Source organism: Protopterus annectens, chromosome 9.part0, assembly GCF_019279795.1.
Source record: "Protopterus annectens isolate FY-2018-M chromosome 9.part0, PAN1.0, whole genome shotgun sequence".
In the NCBI taxonomy this organism is placed as follows: domain Eukaryota; kingdom Metazoa; phylum Chordata; order Ceratodontiformes; family Protopteridae; genus Protopterus; species Protopterus annectens.
In genome coordinates this window covers 1,465,136,561-1,465,151,244 of record NC_056743.1, presented here as the reverse complement: position 1 = coordinate 1,465,151,244, position 14,684 = coordinate 1,465,136,561, and positions in this window count along the sequence as shown.

The window sequence follows — 14,684 nt, the reverse complement described above, 5'->3', positions numbered from 1 at the left end:
TGGTATGCAGAATGTTTCTCTTCTTTTCTCTCCTTATTTATTTTTCAGCTACTCAGGAGAAGTCAGTGAACAGGGAGGCCCATGATGAATGTTTATAAAGACACAGAGAAGCAAGGGATATATATGCAGCATAAATTAACATTATTTTATTAAAATTATTTCTTTCCATTGATGACTAGCAAATTAAATATGCATATCTTAACTGTAAAAGCAAACATGCATGCTTTACTCAGTAGTTCAAGGTAATTGTAGGCGTCAAATACAATTCTGTATTCAGATTTTGTGGGTTCAAATCTCACAACAAATGCATCCTAAAAAATATTTAACATTAATTTAAAAAAATGGCATAAATGCCATTTTGTTACTTAATCTGTATTATGTTTAAAAGCATATGTGCAATATATGCAGATTGCAAGGATCTTTGGAATAATTATCAGTCCTATTTTGGATTTTTTTAAAAAAAGTATAGTTAAGATAAAAGTAAAATATATATTTTTATTGTACTAAATTATTGTTTGTGACATATAATGTTTCTAATTATCTTTTCCCTTTTTCTTCTCTTACCCCACTCCTTATATTTCTTCTTTATTTTGTATATGTGGGATTGCACCATTTTGATGTCATAATTTTTTGGGAACCAACAAAATGATTTCCAACACAGGGAGGTAGGCCAACCACTGTGGCTAAACCTGCCACCCCTCCAATGGCTGCCGCACTAACAACCTAAAGATCTGGGTTGTAACCTGGCAGTACTGTCTCTGCAGCCAATGCACTACCTGGGCCCTCAACATCAGGTAGCTTTACCCTGGCAGCTGGTGCATTGGTAACCTCTGGGAGTATTGGTGGAGGTGAGGACTTTGTCACCTGCCAGAAGCTGCCAGCCATGGATCGTGAGGTCTTAGAGAGTAGCTTTGATGTATGCCTCAGCCATCTGGAGAAGTTGCTTGTGAGAATATAGAGAAAACCCAAACATCAAGCAATACAACAGGAAGCTGAAGAAAGAGATAGTGTTGACAGTTCTGAGGGCAAAGACTAGATTCTCACTGTTTGATGGGCATGTGCCTCTGATGTCCTCTCTCTATCTCCAACATTTTGTGTCCCTCACCATCCCTGACTCTGTAATGTTTGTCCCATTTGTCTTTACCTGCTTCCTCACCTACCCTACTTACTTGCCCCTAACATTCCTATGTCCCTTTCCCAACATTCCTCTCTTTTTAAAATAAAATCAAAATAATGGGCACTTGTCCCATACATAGCTGTCCACTTTGCACACGTGTCTTCTCAACACACTTAATTCAGTCCAATTGGCTACACAACATGATTATATAGTTGTCACACATCTGTGTTGTGGTGACAGTCCAATTCATCCAATTTTCTGTCCAGGTTCATATTACACCATTGAAGCGGATACCTATGGTTCACTGCTAATTCCCTACAGCACATTCCTTTATTGCTTCCCCTTAGTTCTTCCCCATGCTTGTCCCTTCCCCCATTTCACCTTATTTTCACACCTTTAATCTGGTCAAAAAATAGAATCAGACATCACACAAATGGCAGAAATGCCCCTTAATAAAGCCCTTCATTTTTTGCACTTTGCATTTGCTTGAAGTTTGGCATCATGTACCAATGCCGAGCGATGGTGAATGGCTCTTCATATCTTATGGCATCGGCCACACTAGTCCTGTTATCTCCAAACAATTCTGCTTAAACTTGCTACAGCAAAGGACCACAGAGTTAAAGCAGAGTAAATGCAGCACTTTGAAACATTTACTCAGTTATTTAGGCTACCGAATGTATAAAAATGCAAATGCATATCTGTACTACTGACTTAAAACACTTCACTTTTTTATACAGTACTTCACTAGTCATTGATTCTCACATTTGCAGGAATTATCACATTTACTTATGCAATGACATCCTGACACCATGTGTAAAAAAATTAGCTTGACCTTGATTTTGAACCCTGTGATCTTACACCTGCTGGCACAGTGAATGCTAGGCAGCAGGAGTAGTTCCAATGCTTAGCCTGTTTGCATGAAGGAAGGTGAACCAATACACATAACACTATTTTCAGGGAAGGCAATAGCAACAGTTCTTAATGTAATAAATGTTGTGACACAACTTTTCCAATATAAACTACAGTACGAACACCACAGTGTCGGACAGTTATTTCTTCCATAGTGAATATGCATAACTATTTCTCAAGTTCAAATTGTATTCATTAAATGTGAATCTCACACATGCACAAACACTCTGCCATCATTCCCAGAAACCAGTTGCTCATTTGTGTGCTATGTAAAAAGGTGTTTGGTATGTCTTACTATGTTTAGTGCTTTGTTATTCTTGACTTTTTACTGACTAATCACATATTTAGTCAGACTTGTGTGTGCCCTGCACCCATGCGCTTGAAAATGCATATGCCAGTAATAGATAAAATGTCAACTACATTACAAAAATAAATAGCACTGGTACATTATTTAAAGTGTTATACTGACAGACCTTGAGATTGTCTTATACATGTCTTACTGTGGACATCAATTCATTACAATATGAACACACATACATCAACACTTGCACCCATGGTGATCACAAAATGTGTGTGTTTGTGTGTGTGTGTGTGTGTGTGTGTGTGTGTGTGTGTGTGTGTGTGTGTGTGTGTGTGTGTGTGTGTGTGTGTGTGTGTGTGTGTGTGTGTGTGTGTGTGTGTGTGTGTGTGTGTGTGTGTGTGTGTGTGTGTGTGTGAGACTGAAAGTGTGTAATGTTCACAATATATTGTGAAACAGATGCATGTATGTCTCAGTTCTGCAACATGCATTTCTGACAGCTTATTGCATTTAGTTTAAGAAGCCATCTTTTTAAAGTATATATGCACATTGGAACCAAAACAGAAACTCCAAAGTCCACACTTTCCACATCACTCTTATAACAGGATATGTTACCTGCATCACAGAATGATGATGTCATTATCTATAAAGAGCACTGGGACAAGGAAAAAACAGACTTCAGTGATGACGCAAATATTAACTAATGTGTTCTGTAGATGTAAACAAAATAGTTAGGCAGGGGTTCAATTAACACAACAGCCAAACTGTGTGTGTGTGTCTTTATGTGTAAGCATGTGTGTCCAGGTCCACTTCTTTAATTTCAAAATGCCACAATCACGAGATTCATAAAATCGAGTCCACAATCTCAAGGTTGTGAAATCTCAAAAGCAAGACGTGAGCTAAAAAAATAAAAGATAACCTGTAAAAATTTTTTGCAGGAAGGCAAGCCCCCTGCACCCCCCACACATTTTACAACTTAAATATACTTACTCCTGGATCTCCCTACAATGAAGAGAATGGAAATACACATTGGTATAAACTGCGGAACTGGAACTTTGCCATTCTCTTCACTGTAGCGCAATATTGGAGTTAGTATATTTAAGTTGCAGGGGGTGTGGAGGGTGCATATATATTTTTTTTTTGTTCACTGCTTTGTTTCAAGATTTCACAATCTTGAGATTCTGGTCTCGAGTTTATGAATCTAGAGACAGTGATAGTTTGAAATTACATATTGGACCCATGTATCCATAGCCAAAAGAGCATGAGTCTATATCCTACTGTCAGCAACCACGTTTCATGGAGAATAACATTTTTTTATAGTCGTACTTCCCTACACAGCCATTTCATACAGGCCTCCCAACATGTTCTACCAAACACATACTGATGATGCCGTCTGCTAATAAGTGCTTAGGAACAGGATAAAAGTCAGATCTGTGCCATGGTGCATTCATTAAGTACTGTGTTCTTTAGTTAGGTAAGGGTTCTAATCTCACTGCAGTCAACGTGTGTGTGTGTGTGTGTGTGTGTGTGTGTGTGTGTGTGTGTGTGTGTGTGTGTGTGTGTGTGTGTGTGTGTGTGTGTGTGTAGTCAGAAGAGCACAAGTCTGTATCCTACTGTCAGCAGTCAAGTCCCATAGGTACATAAAAGGTTACTAGGCTAATGGCCCTATAGCCCTTACAAGCCTAGCCATATTATCCCGATTTGCCCCAATTTTTAATGGTTAGGTGAGTGAAGTTCACAGAGGTAAGGGTCTATGGTAATTAATACCAACTTCCTGTGTCCAGGATGGACATGGGTGCCAGCCAAGGAGTGAATTTGTGGTCACCCATCTTTTGATCTAGGTTGTGATTGAAGAGGGTCAGGGAGGGGCTCTGTTTCACATGAATTGGAAGCTTGTTCCAGAGAAGTGGCAGTGTCTGGGAGATGTATCTATCTCTCCAGCATAGTTTTTTCATGTCAGGGACTAGGTTAAGATCTCTGGAGTAAGTGACCCTCCTGCAGTTTGATTTACAAATGTGTAGCATTTCCATCAGGGCCTGGTTAGAGACTGCCCTGTAAGCAACACACAGGTCACACCTTAGAAACCTATAGGGGACAGACTACAGTGACAGAGTTTTCAGTCTTTCCAAGTAAGACTTGTTTTGTGTACCCTGTAATTTCTTGGTGAGAAATCTCTGTGGTCTGTCCAGTTGTTGCAGGTGCCTGGTGAGGTGCATGCAATATGGAATATTTTACTCAAGTATTGGTCTGATGAGGACTGAGTATAATGAAACTATAATATCCTTAGATCTAGATGCTATACCTTTAATGATAAGATGTGCTACATAGAAGGATTTCCTTACTACTACTGTGGAAATATGGTGGACAAAGTTCCGATTATTATCAACCTGAGTACCCAGATGACATCCCACTGGGTCTATACTTAGACGGGTTCTGTCTATAATGTAATTAGTAGGGATGTCAGCATTTTCAAAGGGAATAATAATGTATTTTTGTGTATTTTGCTTTAATCTGTGGCTTTGGCACCAATCATTTGTCTGCGTTAAGCCTGTATGCATTATATTAACATTGTTGGGTGACTCAATGATCACACACTATTTGCAGTCATCAGTAAACCTGGTCAGTTTGGGTCATCATAGTTTGCCTGGACTTCTGTGAAGTAAATTCCAAAGAGTAAAGGGCCCAGTACAGACACCTTGTGGTATGCCACTGGTGACTGGTCTTTTACTAGAGATGAAGTCACCCACATTGACAATGTGTATCCTGTCAATGAGCCAGGTGGCTACCCATCTGGTAATGTAGGAGTTAATTCCCAATTGGAGAGTTTCTTTATATTATCTAAGTGGGGGATTGTGTCAAATGCCCTGGCTAGGTCAAGATAGGTAGAATGTACTGTTTTTCCTTTATCCAGGGACCTGGTGACTTGTTCAAAGAAGTCAACCACGTTTAACAGGCATGATCTACCTTTAACAAATCCAACTGGGTTGGCTCAGGAGTTTGAAGATCACCTATGTCCTTGCTGTTATTATGCTTATGAGCCTATAATTCCCAGTGTCAGTTCATGGCCACCCTTTGAGCATGGAACAGTTTAAAATCATATAGGACTACACAGCCACTTCATACCTCCCAACATCTTCTTAACATACGTTGATGATGCCATCTTCTATAAAGTGTTCTACAACAGTTTAAAAGTCACACTTGTGCTGTGGTGTTTGCATTAATTATTGTGTTCTGTATATAGCTAGTAGGGGTTGTAGTCTCACTATGGTCACCTGGTGTGTGTGTGTGTGTGTGTGTGTGTGTGTGTGTGTGTGTGTGTGTGTGTGTGTGTGTGTGTGTGTGTGTGTGTGTATATGTGCGTGTGTATGTTTGTTCAGTCAGTTCACATTCTGGAGACAATTTTAGAACAACATGTGAGTCACTCCTACTACCATCTTCTCATCAGACAATGATGATGTCATTTGCTGTAAAGTGTTGTCTAGCAGTATGAAAGCTAGACTTGTGCTGTGGTGCTTGCATTAAGTACTGTGTTATGTATATAACTAGATCATAGACTCATAGGAGGTTACTAAGCTATTGATCCATAGGTCATTTCATGCCTAGCTGTTTCATCTCAAAGTAATAGCATATATACTCTAGTCAATACCCAGGACTGTATTTAGTAATGACTGCCCACATCCAGGAGGGTTGTGGGCATTATTTACAGTGTGAATTTATGGTGCCCCATCCACTGATCCAGGTTTCTTTTAAACAGTGTCATAGAAGAGCTAGGGCGGCCATGGTGGTGAGGTCGGCCATGGTGGTGCAGCGGTTAGTGGTGTCGCCTCACAGCAAGAGGCTCTCTGGTTCGATTCTTGGCTGTGCGGAGTCTGCATGTCCTCCCTGTGGTCACTTGGGTTTCCTCCAAGTGCTCCAGTTTCCTCCCACATCCCAAAGACATGTTGTAGGTGGATTGGACACTCTAAATTTGCCCTAGGCATGAGTGCATGCATGTGTGTGCCTTCCATGGAAGGTTGGGCACCAGGCTGGCAACTCAACACTGTAAAACTCTACTGCCAATCATGAACAGACAAATGATCTGCTGTGGTGACTCCTAACCGGGAAAAGCAAAAAGAAGAAGTGTCATAGAAGTGTTCTGTTTCACATGCATTGAAAGTCTATTCCAAAGGTGTGTCTGTCACTGGGAGACAAATCTGTCCCTCTAGCACATCATATTCAAGTCACAGGCCATATTTAGGTCCCTGAAATGGGTAGCTCTAGTCCTGTTTGATTTATGGATGTGCAGCAAATTCATTAGGTTTGCATCTAAGATTGTTCTGTTAGCCAAGCATAAGTCTTTCCTAAGAAGTATATACAATACTGAGTATAGTGGCAGAGATTTTAGTCAGTTTGTGTATGGCACATATAGGAGACCCTTGATCTTCTTTGTTAGAAACCTCTGTGGACTCTCCAATTTCTGCCAGTGCTTTGTACAGTACATGTCAAAAGGGGTGTTATACTCAATTATGTGTCTAACTAGTGATGAGTATAGAGGGGTTGTAAGCTTTTTTGCTCTAGAGGGGTTCTAGTCTCAATGCAGTCAACTGATGCATATGTTTATTTAGTTCACATTTTGGGGACCATTTAAGACCACCATATGAGACACTCCTACTATCATCTTCTTTCCAGACACTGATGATGTCATTTGCTATAAAGTGCTGTCTGACAGCATGAAATTCAGACTTGTGCTATGAACTTGTGTTAAATTCTGTGTTCTGTAGATAAGTAGGGACTCTAATCTCATTGCAGTCAACTTAAGTGAGCCCTCATCTTTGGAGACAATTTTACACTGATATGTGACTGAGCATCTAGGTCACACACTCCTCCAAACAACTTCTTATTAGCATACTATGATGCTATCAGCTTCTATAAAATGCACTATGACACAGTCAAACTCTGCCATATTTGGTGGTGCTACTCTTACATTGTATGGAATCTAGCTTTTATGCCTTCACAGGTTTAATGTTCAAATATGACCTCAGTCAACTGCTCTGTGTGTGCTTTTTGGTGTATTATGATCTTTGAAATCTCTTTTCATCCGACTTCCACTCTAGTGAACCTCAAACATAGTCCCAAAAATCCAGCATCCCCTTTTTCACTCTGTCCATATAACATCCTTTCTGCAGAAGACTGGAAGATATCAGCATCTCAAAGATGCATACACATGTTGTGAAGCACAGCCCTTCCATGACCCTCTTCAAGCCATCTCCAGACCACTAGACGTGCAATTGCTAATTCTTTCATGGGGTGGTGCTCAAGTCACATATGGACAGAGTCGATATGTAATACAATCAAACACATACACATATATGCACATATCATTACTATCGTCTATCATATAGATACAGAGATCAGTGTTTAAATGACATTATAATGGCCAGAATTTGATGTGATGTTGTCCATTCGCCTAGTAATGTCCTATGACCCTACAAAGATTGCACATCGCTGCTGTCATCCACATGTGCTATGTTGAGGTGTGGATGTACAGTAGCCCTACAGCAATGTATTTCAATCTGTGATCTTTGGCAATGTATTGATGTGTGCTGCTCCCATTTGATTATATGTTCCTTGCATAACAGCTCTAGTAATGTGCCTTCCTTAGAACTGTTGAGATGGGATGACACTATGTATGTGGTTTCCTTACTAAAGCATGTGTTTTTATAGTGGAGTATACCAGTATTCTAGCCAGTTCTAATTCAAACATCATAGTGACACTTGCAGTTTGGCACAGGTGTGCATGTGTATACCTGCTGTCAATAAATGCTCTGTGAGATACATCACTATAACATCATACTGATTACATGAGAACAAATGTCTTATTTCACCACATGTTGTAATGCTGTTATATATGCAAACATATAAGTAGTCCAGATTCCATTGCAACCTTTGTGAATTCATTGGATGCATAATTGTGTTGCTATTCACCTGGATTATTCAGGTGGTCCCCAGCAGCATTGTGTGACTGACTGTATTTGTATCAGTAACTGTTCTGTATGGACCACATTCACCTCAGTTGTAATGTGTCCATATATGGTATCAGGGCACTCATACACAGCTTTACAGTGAAAAAGATATATGCATACAATGTGCAATTGATGTAATTATGTGACACAGGTAGAGCTGTATGACTGTGAGAAGATTTTTACTGTATAGAATGTGATGCATACTCAAGGTTGTATTTGGAGGTGTTGTCACAAATCATTTTTTAAATAAGTAAAAATGTTATGAGGAACACACAACTAAGCACAGACCTGCTTGTAGATGTCACCACATGTACTCAACCATAGGAAATAGACAATCTGTTAGTTGATTTGGAACAAATTTAACCACCCTGTTCATACTGGACATCACCCAAAGTATACATGCAAACATTACTCAGCTTATTTTCTCAAGAGAGCAGATTATATGTGTGCTACCTATGGCTAAAAACATGGCATTAATGGGTCCTGACAATATGACAGGTTGTCTTTTCAATAACTTGCAACCTGACCTCGCAGGCACAGTTGGAGCCTTACTTAACCACAGCCTCCAAATAGGCTATGTTCTAGCAGAAGGGCGTACAGCAACAGTCATCCTTCTGAACAAGACAGAACCAAAACCTGACCCAGGGAATTATAGAACCATAAGTCTGACTCACCTCATCAGTAAAGCAATCAAAGGAATTTTCATGGGCCTTATCAAAGAGGACACAGGTAATCTCTCAACTGTGTACACAACCTAGTTTTCTTCTGTTAAGGATACATCATGTCTGTTAAATCTGTTTATCTTCTTCAAGAAGGTCACCAAGGGCATGGATGAGGGAAAACTGTGTATCTTGGCTAACTAGACCTGGCCAAGACATTTGACACTAATCCATACTCGGGTGTTACAGATAAGCTGTCTCAACTGGCAATAAACACATGCATCATCAGGTGGGTAGCCAAATGGATCACCAACAGGACAAGTACAGTTGAAGTGCGAAAATGTACCACTGCAAGAGGACATTGACCACAGCCATATCACATGGTTTGGTACTTTACCTTTCTTGATCAGTATTTACTTCCCAGAAGTCAAAACAAATTTAGACAGCCTTTGTCTTACCAACTTTGTGGATGACTGCAAAATATGGGCAATCACTGAATCCACGAACACTATTGATATGCAGCAGAAACTACTAATACACAAAACTGATTTGTACCAGAACAATGGAAACACACTAAATGAACATAAAAGCATAATTATTTCCTTTTGAAAAGCAAATACAAAATCTGATTAAAATATAGACAGCATACCCCTATGGGTACACCCAGTGGTACGTGATCTGGGTACTCAGTTGCATAGTAATCAGTGGTGATAAATCCCTTTTATGTGGCAGAAATTATAAGTATAGGGAGGTCATCCACAGCAAAGGACATTATAACACCATTGTACTCAGCCCTCATCACACCAATAAATGAATACAATGCACCCTTTTGCATGTACCTCAACACACATCTGCAACAGCTGGTCCAGCACCAGTGTTTTTGCACAACGAAGATACATGATGTAAACAAGAAGTCATATGCAGAAAGATTTAAACCTCCATCTCTGCACAAGAGTCACTCATTCCAAGGTTGTTAACCTAGCCTCTGACATAATAAATCATGTTGAAGATATAGATGCATCTCTCTGGAGCTGAACTTCTCTGAAGCTACCCCTTCTGTGCATATGCTTGCCATTCCCTTAAAGCACAGGCCTTTCCTGACCCTCTTCAAGTGCAACACAAATCAATGGATGGTTAATCATTATCCACATAGTTACTGAAAACTGTGTAAGTCGGGTTAAATATGCCTAGCTTTTTTGGGGATCTTGGGAATTTAGCTAAGTACTCTCCTATGCATCTATAAACCTATGAGGTTCAGTTGTATCCTAGGTACAGCTATATTGTGACTGTACAGCATCACAGACATACCAGTACATCACATCTTTATTAATACTTGATAATTTGCTTGAACACATATACATGCATGTCAGGATTTCATGGTAGTATAAAATTTTCGATGGCAATATCAGGGTTAAATGTGATCACGTGTTGATAGAAAGTGTGCTCTTTGTATTATTTGATACATGAGCAATATCACAGTGACAGCTTCCTCGCTCATTGAAGCTAGACCTTGCAGATCTAGAGTTTCTGTGCACATGAGCATAACTGATGCATTGCCATAAGTCTCACATAGTGCTGTACCATTCATTATGATGGATTACTTTTAAATTTTCACATCATTTGCAGATGCTGCAGACAGTATCTATTGCTATTACATGTGGCAAATGCATGTAATACACAGCTTTGTGTAGGGAATCTACTCATACTAGTGTATTGTTTTTAAGTGTTATCCATACGTCTGATACCTATGTCATCCAGTGATGCTTTACTCAAGTGTATCACTCTTGGCACAGTGATCTGCCACACATCTTTCTGTCCATACATAAGTATTCTTTGTGATGCATAACTATTAGGGGTTGACTGTGCAGACTTCCCTTCAAGGTGTTTGACAAGATACATTTGTGATACATTTTACTGAGATGCATGCAAGAAATGCAAAGTTCACTTAGAACATTGATGGCATAGGTTACATTCTTGAGGTGTGGATTGCGGTTTATGTGTCATGCAGGAGACAGCTGGGCAGGACTGCCTCAAGTTAAACTACAGATGTAATGCTGTAGCCCCCATACTCACTAATTTAAGGAAAACAGATCTTGAAAGGCTTGAAATATGTTATAGTAAAATAACAAAGTTTACAAAAAAAAATCTACCATTGCTAGAATCTCCTTCTGTTCTGACTGAGTGTGCTTCTCAAACAATGTGGAAATATATAGCTAATAAGTATATTTTATGGCACTTTTTAACTGTTCAGAGTTGAATAAAACAATAATTGAATTCAGTTCAGAATATCGTTTGAATAAATTGCATTTATTTAAATTGTATTTACTTTAATATTACTACAACTCAATTGTTCTCGCTTACACTGCATTTGAATTGTTTTTAGTGCTGTTTTAGCTCCTTTTCTGTAAAAAAAAAAAAAAGTTCTAAGCTTGTTTCTTACCTTTCCTGTAACTAGTCTAGTCCAGATGCAGATTTGCTATGTCCAGGAATGTTTGTAGCTTCTGAGCCCTCCCCCCAAGTCTTTCTGTGTTGGAGGGAATCCTTCTAGCTTATCAGTGGAGTGGTAAGCACTAGGGAGCCAATCTACCAGAAGAGGAGTGGTTTCTGGCCCAGACATTGTAGTTTATTGGCTGTTTGGGCACTTTTTCCACCTTTTTCAACTTTCTGGTTTAAAAGCCTGCATTTGCACTTGTTTCCCACCTTTCCTGTAACTAGTCTAGTCCAGATACAGATTTGCTATAACCAGGACTGTTTGTAATGTTTTGAATGGTGCCAAAATGTCTGCTCTTCAATTTTTCCCTTAGATCTGCTAGTTCTCTCCTTTTCTGCACATTTACTAGCTTATTAGTCTAGTAATTTACCAGACTCCTTGTAGCAATTATTGTAGCACACATAAGTGCTACCAGCACTAAACTTTCTGCAAAGAAACAGCTCCAGTACTTATTATTAATGCCCATCCCTCCAGGCATGTCTAAAGGTCAGTTCCCTGTGCATTCTCCTATTAACCTGGTGAACCTGTGCATCCTGAGGCAATGTAGCAACTGCCTCATGTACACTGACAACCCTCTCCTCTTACCTCCCAACACTCAGACTTGTGAGAGATGCACTTATATATCCAAATTGGAAGCCATGCACTCTCCAGCCAAGACCAGAATAGCTGTTCAAGAGGGGAAGGCCAACTCTTGCACCACACCATATGGAACACATAGCCCTCCAAAACACACACCAGCACTGCCTTATAAAAACACAAATCCCACACCCACCTTTGCGGTCAATAAAATTCTACCAAAGCAGCAGCTGCCTCCAAGGGAGAAACACACTTGACAACCACATCACAGCACTAATCAAGAGACACATAACTCTCCTAAACAGTGTGCCATTCAACCAAAGCCCCTAAGGCAAAACAGCATGCCCAACACACTAGTCATAGGTGACTCAATAGTGAGGCAAACTGATGTCCCACTCACTAGGTTGAATAAGGAGAAAGTAACAGTCAGCTGCCTGTCAGATGCCAGGATCCACCACATAACACATGCACTCAGGTCCCTCAACAACAGGTACAAATATGACTCTGTCATTGTACATGCGGGTGTAAATGACCTGAGATGTACCTCCCTGGACTACATAAAAAGAGTCATGGTGGTGCTCTCGGATTATGTAGCCTAGGCGGGTATGACCCTAGCCCTGAGCAGCATCCTACCATCACCCAGAATGATACCACAGTACAAGCAGAAAATGATTGATTTCAACAATTGGCTAAGTTTCTGGTGTCATTCCAAGGGGATCCAGTATCTGTCTGCCTAGGATGACATGATTGACAGACCTCAATGCTTTGCCAGAGATGGCCTTCACCTGTCACCCCTGGGCTTCCAGATACTGGCCAAGGCCCTTGCCACCCCTATAGTCCCTTTTTTAGGCTATGTTCCAAAGACCAAATTACCACCATAACAGCTACAAACAAATACAATCTGAGCGTCATGCTGCTCAATGCTAGAAGTCTAAATCTCAAAATGTACTCACTCGAAGCACTTCTTAAAATAGAGAACATTGACATTTGTGCTATAACAGAGACCTGGTTCAAATCAGCAAAACGCACCACTGCATTACCAGGGTATAACTCATTCCACACCTTTTGGCCCCAGAACATGGACTGACGCTCCAAATGTGGAGGTGTTTCCATATTCATAAAGGATGCGCACACCTCCCAAATGGTAGCCCAACATAACGCATCAGAGATACTTCAGGTGCAGCTAACATTGGGTAAGACAGTGATTCAAGTTGTAGCCTGCTATAGGTCCTCAACCATGTCCCAAGACTCACACTCCATGTTCCTAACCACCCTGGAGAATATTAGGTCCAATCTAACAAAATCATACTATGCAACTTAACTACCCCTGCATTAACTGGGTAAACTGCTCATCTACGAATACCCTTGCTTAACGTTTCCTGGAATTCATTAATTCCAATGCCCTGGACCAGCTCATTCTTATCCCCACTAGAGGGAGCAACATCCTTGACCTGGTCATTACTAACATGGGCAACTGTTGTTCTACACCAATAGTTAACTCCTCTCTGGTTAGAGCCGACCACAAAGTAATAACCTTGAAAATCCACATGCCTCTCATCCACCTCCCAAAGGCAACCACCATGAAAAACCTCTCCAAAGCTAACTTTGGGCTCCTAAAAACAGAGATGGCTAACTTCATGGCACCCATGCAAATGCAGAATAGTTGCATGACAGCTGAATCATACACAATTGCACTGTATGAACACGTACACAAATGCATAGATCTTGCCATACCCAATAGAACCAAGATGCTCTCCTCCATAAAAAGGAAGCCAATCTGGTGGTCCCCTGCCATAAACAAACTCTACAACAGAAGGAAGAAACTGATGCGGAATAAGGTGAAGTCCCAAGACTAGAAAAACTCCCTTATCAGCCTCAACAAAAAGTTGATATCCCTCATTAAATCCTCTAAAGCTGCTATGAAAACAGAATTGCAGCAGATAGAAAAGACAACCACAAGGCCTTCTATAATTATGTTAAGAATCTCCATGGCAATACCTAGATTTTCTCTGAGCTACTGCACAATGGTACCTACTATACTGAGCCAACAGACATTGCCAATATTCTGGCCGACAGATTCAGTGCCATCTTTAACCCCCAAAGGACCAATCACAATACCAGTAGATTGCCAGGCACCCAGTATTACTGCTGCACAGGTTAAAACAACACTGTCGAAGGCCAAGAATGCAGCTTCTATGGGACCTGACAATATCCCTGGCTGTGTTCTACATAAACTACAGAGTGAACTGGTACCACACCAGTGTGCCCTGTTCAATCACAGCCTCATCTCAGGCTTTGACCCTACCAAATGGTGCACTGCTACAGTCATCCCTCTCCATAAGGAGGAGTGACTACAGACCCTGGGAACTATTGCCCCATTACCAACAAAAAAATAAAAAAAGACCAAACTCCAGTAGTATAAATTAATAAAAAAGTTTTAATAAAAACCACAATATTTCATAAGTACTTTCATCTCCCAGTGGGAGATGATCTTTTTTTATTTTTTTGTTGGCAGTTCATATTTGGCAACTATCGTCTCATTAGTCTGACAAGTCGGATATGCAAAGCTATGGAACACATCATCATGGACCTAATAAACAAGGACATAGGGAATTTACAAACTTGGGATCTC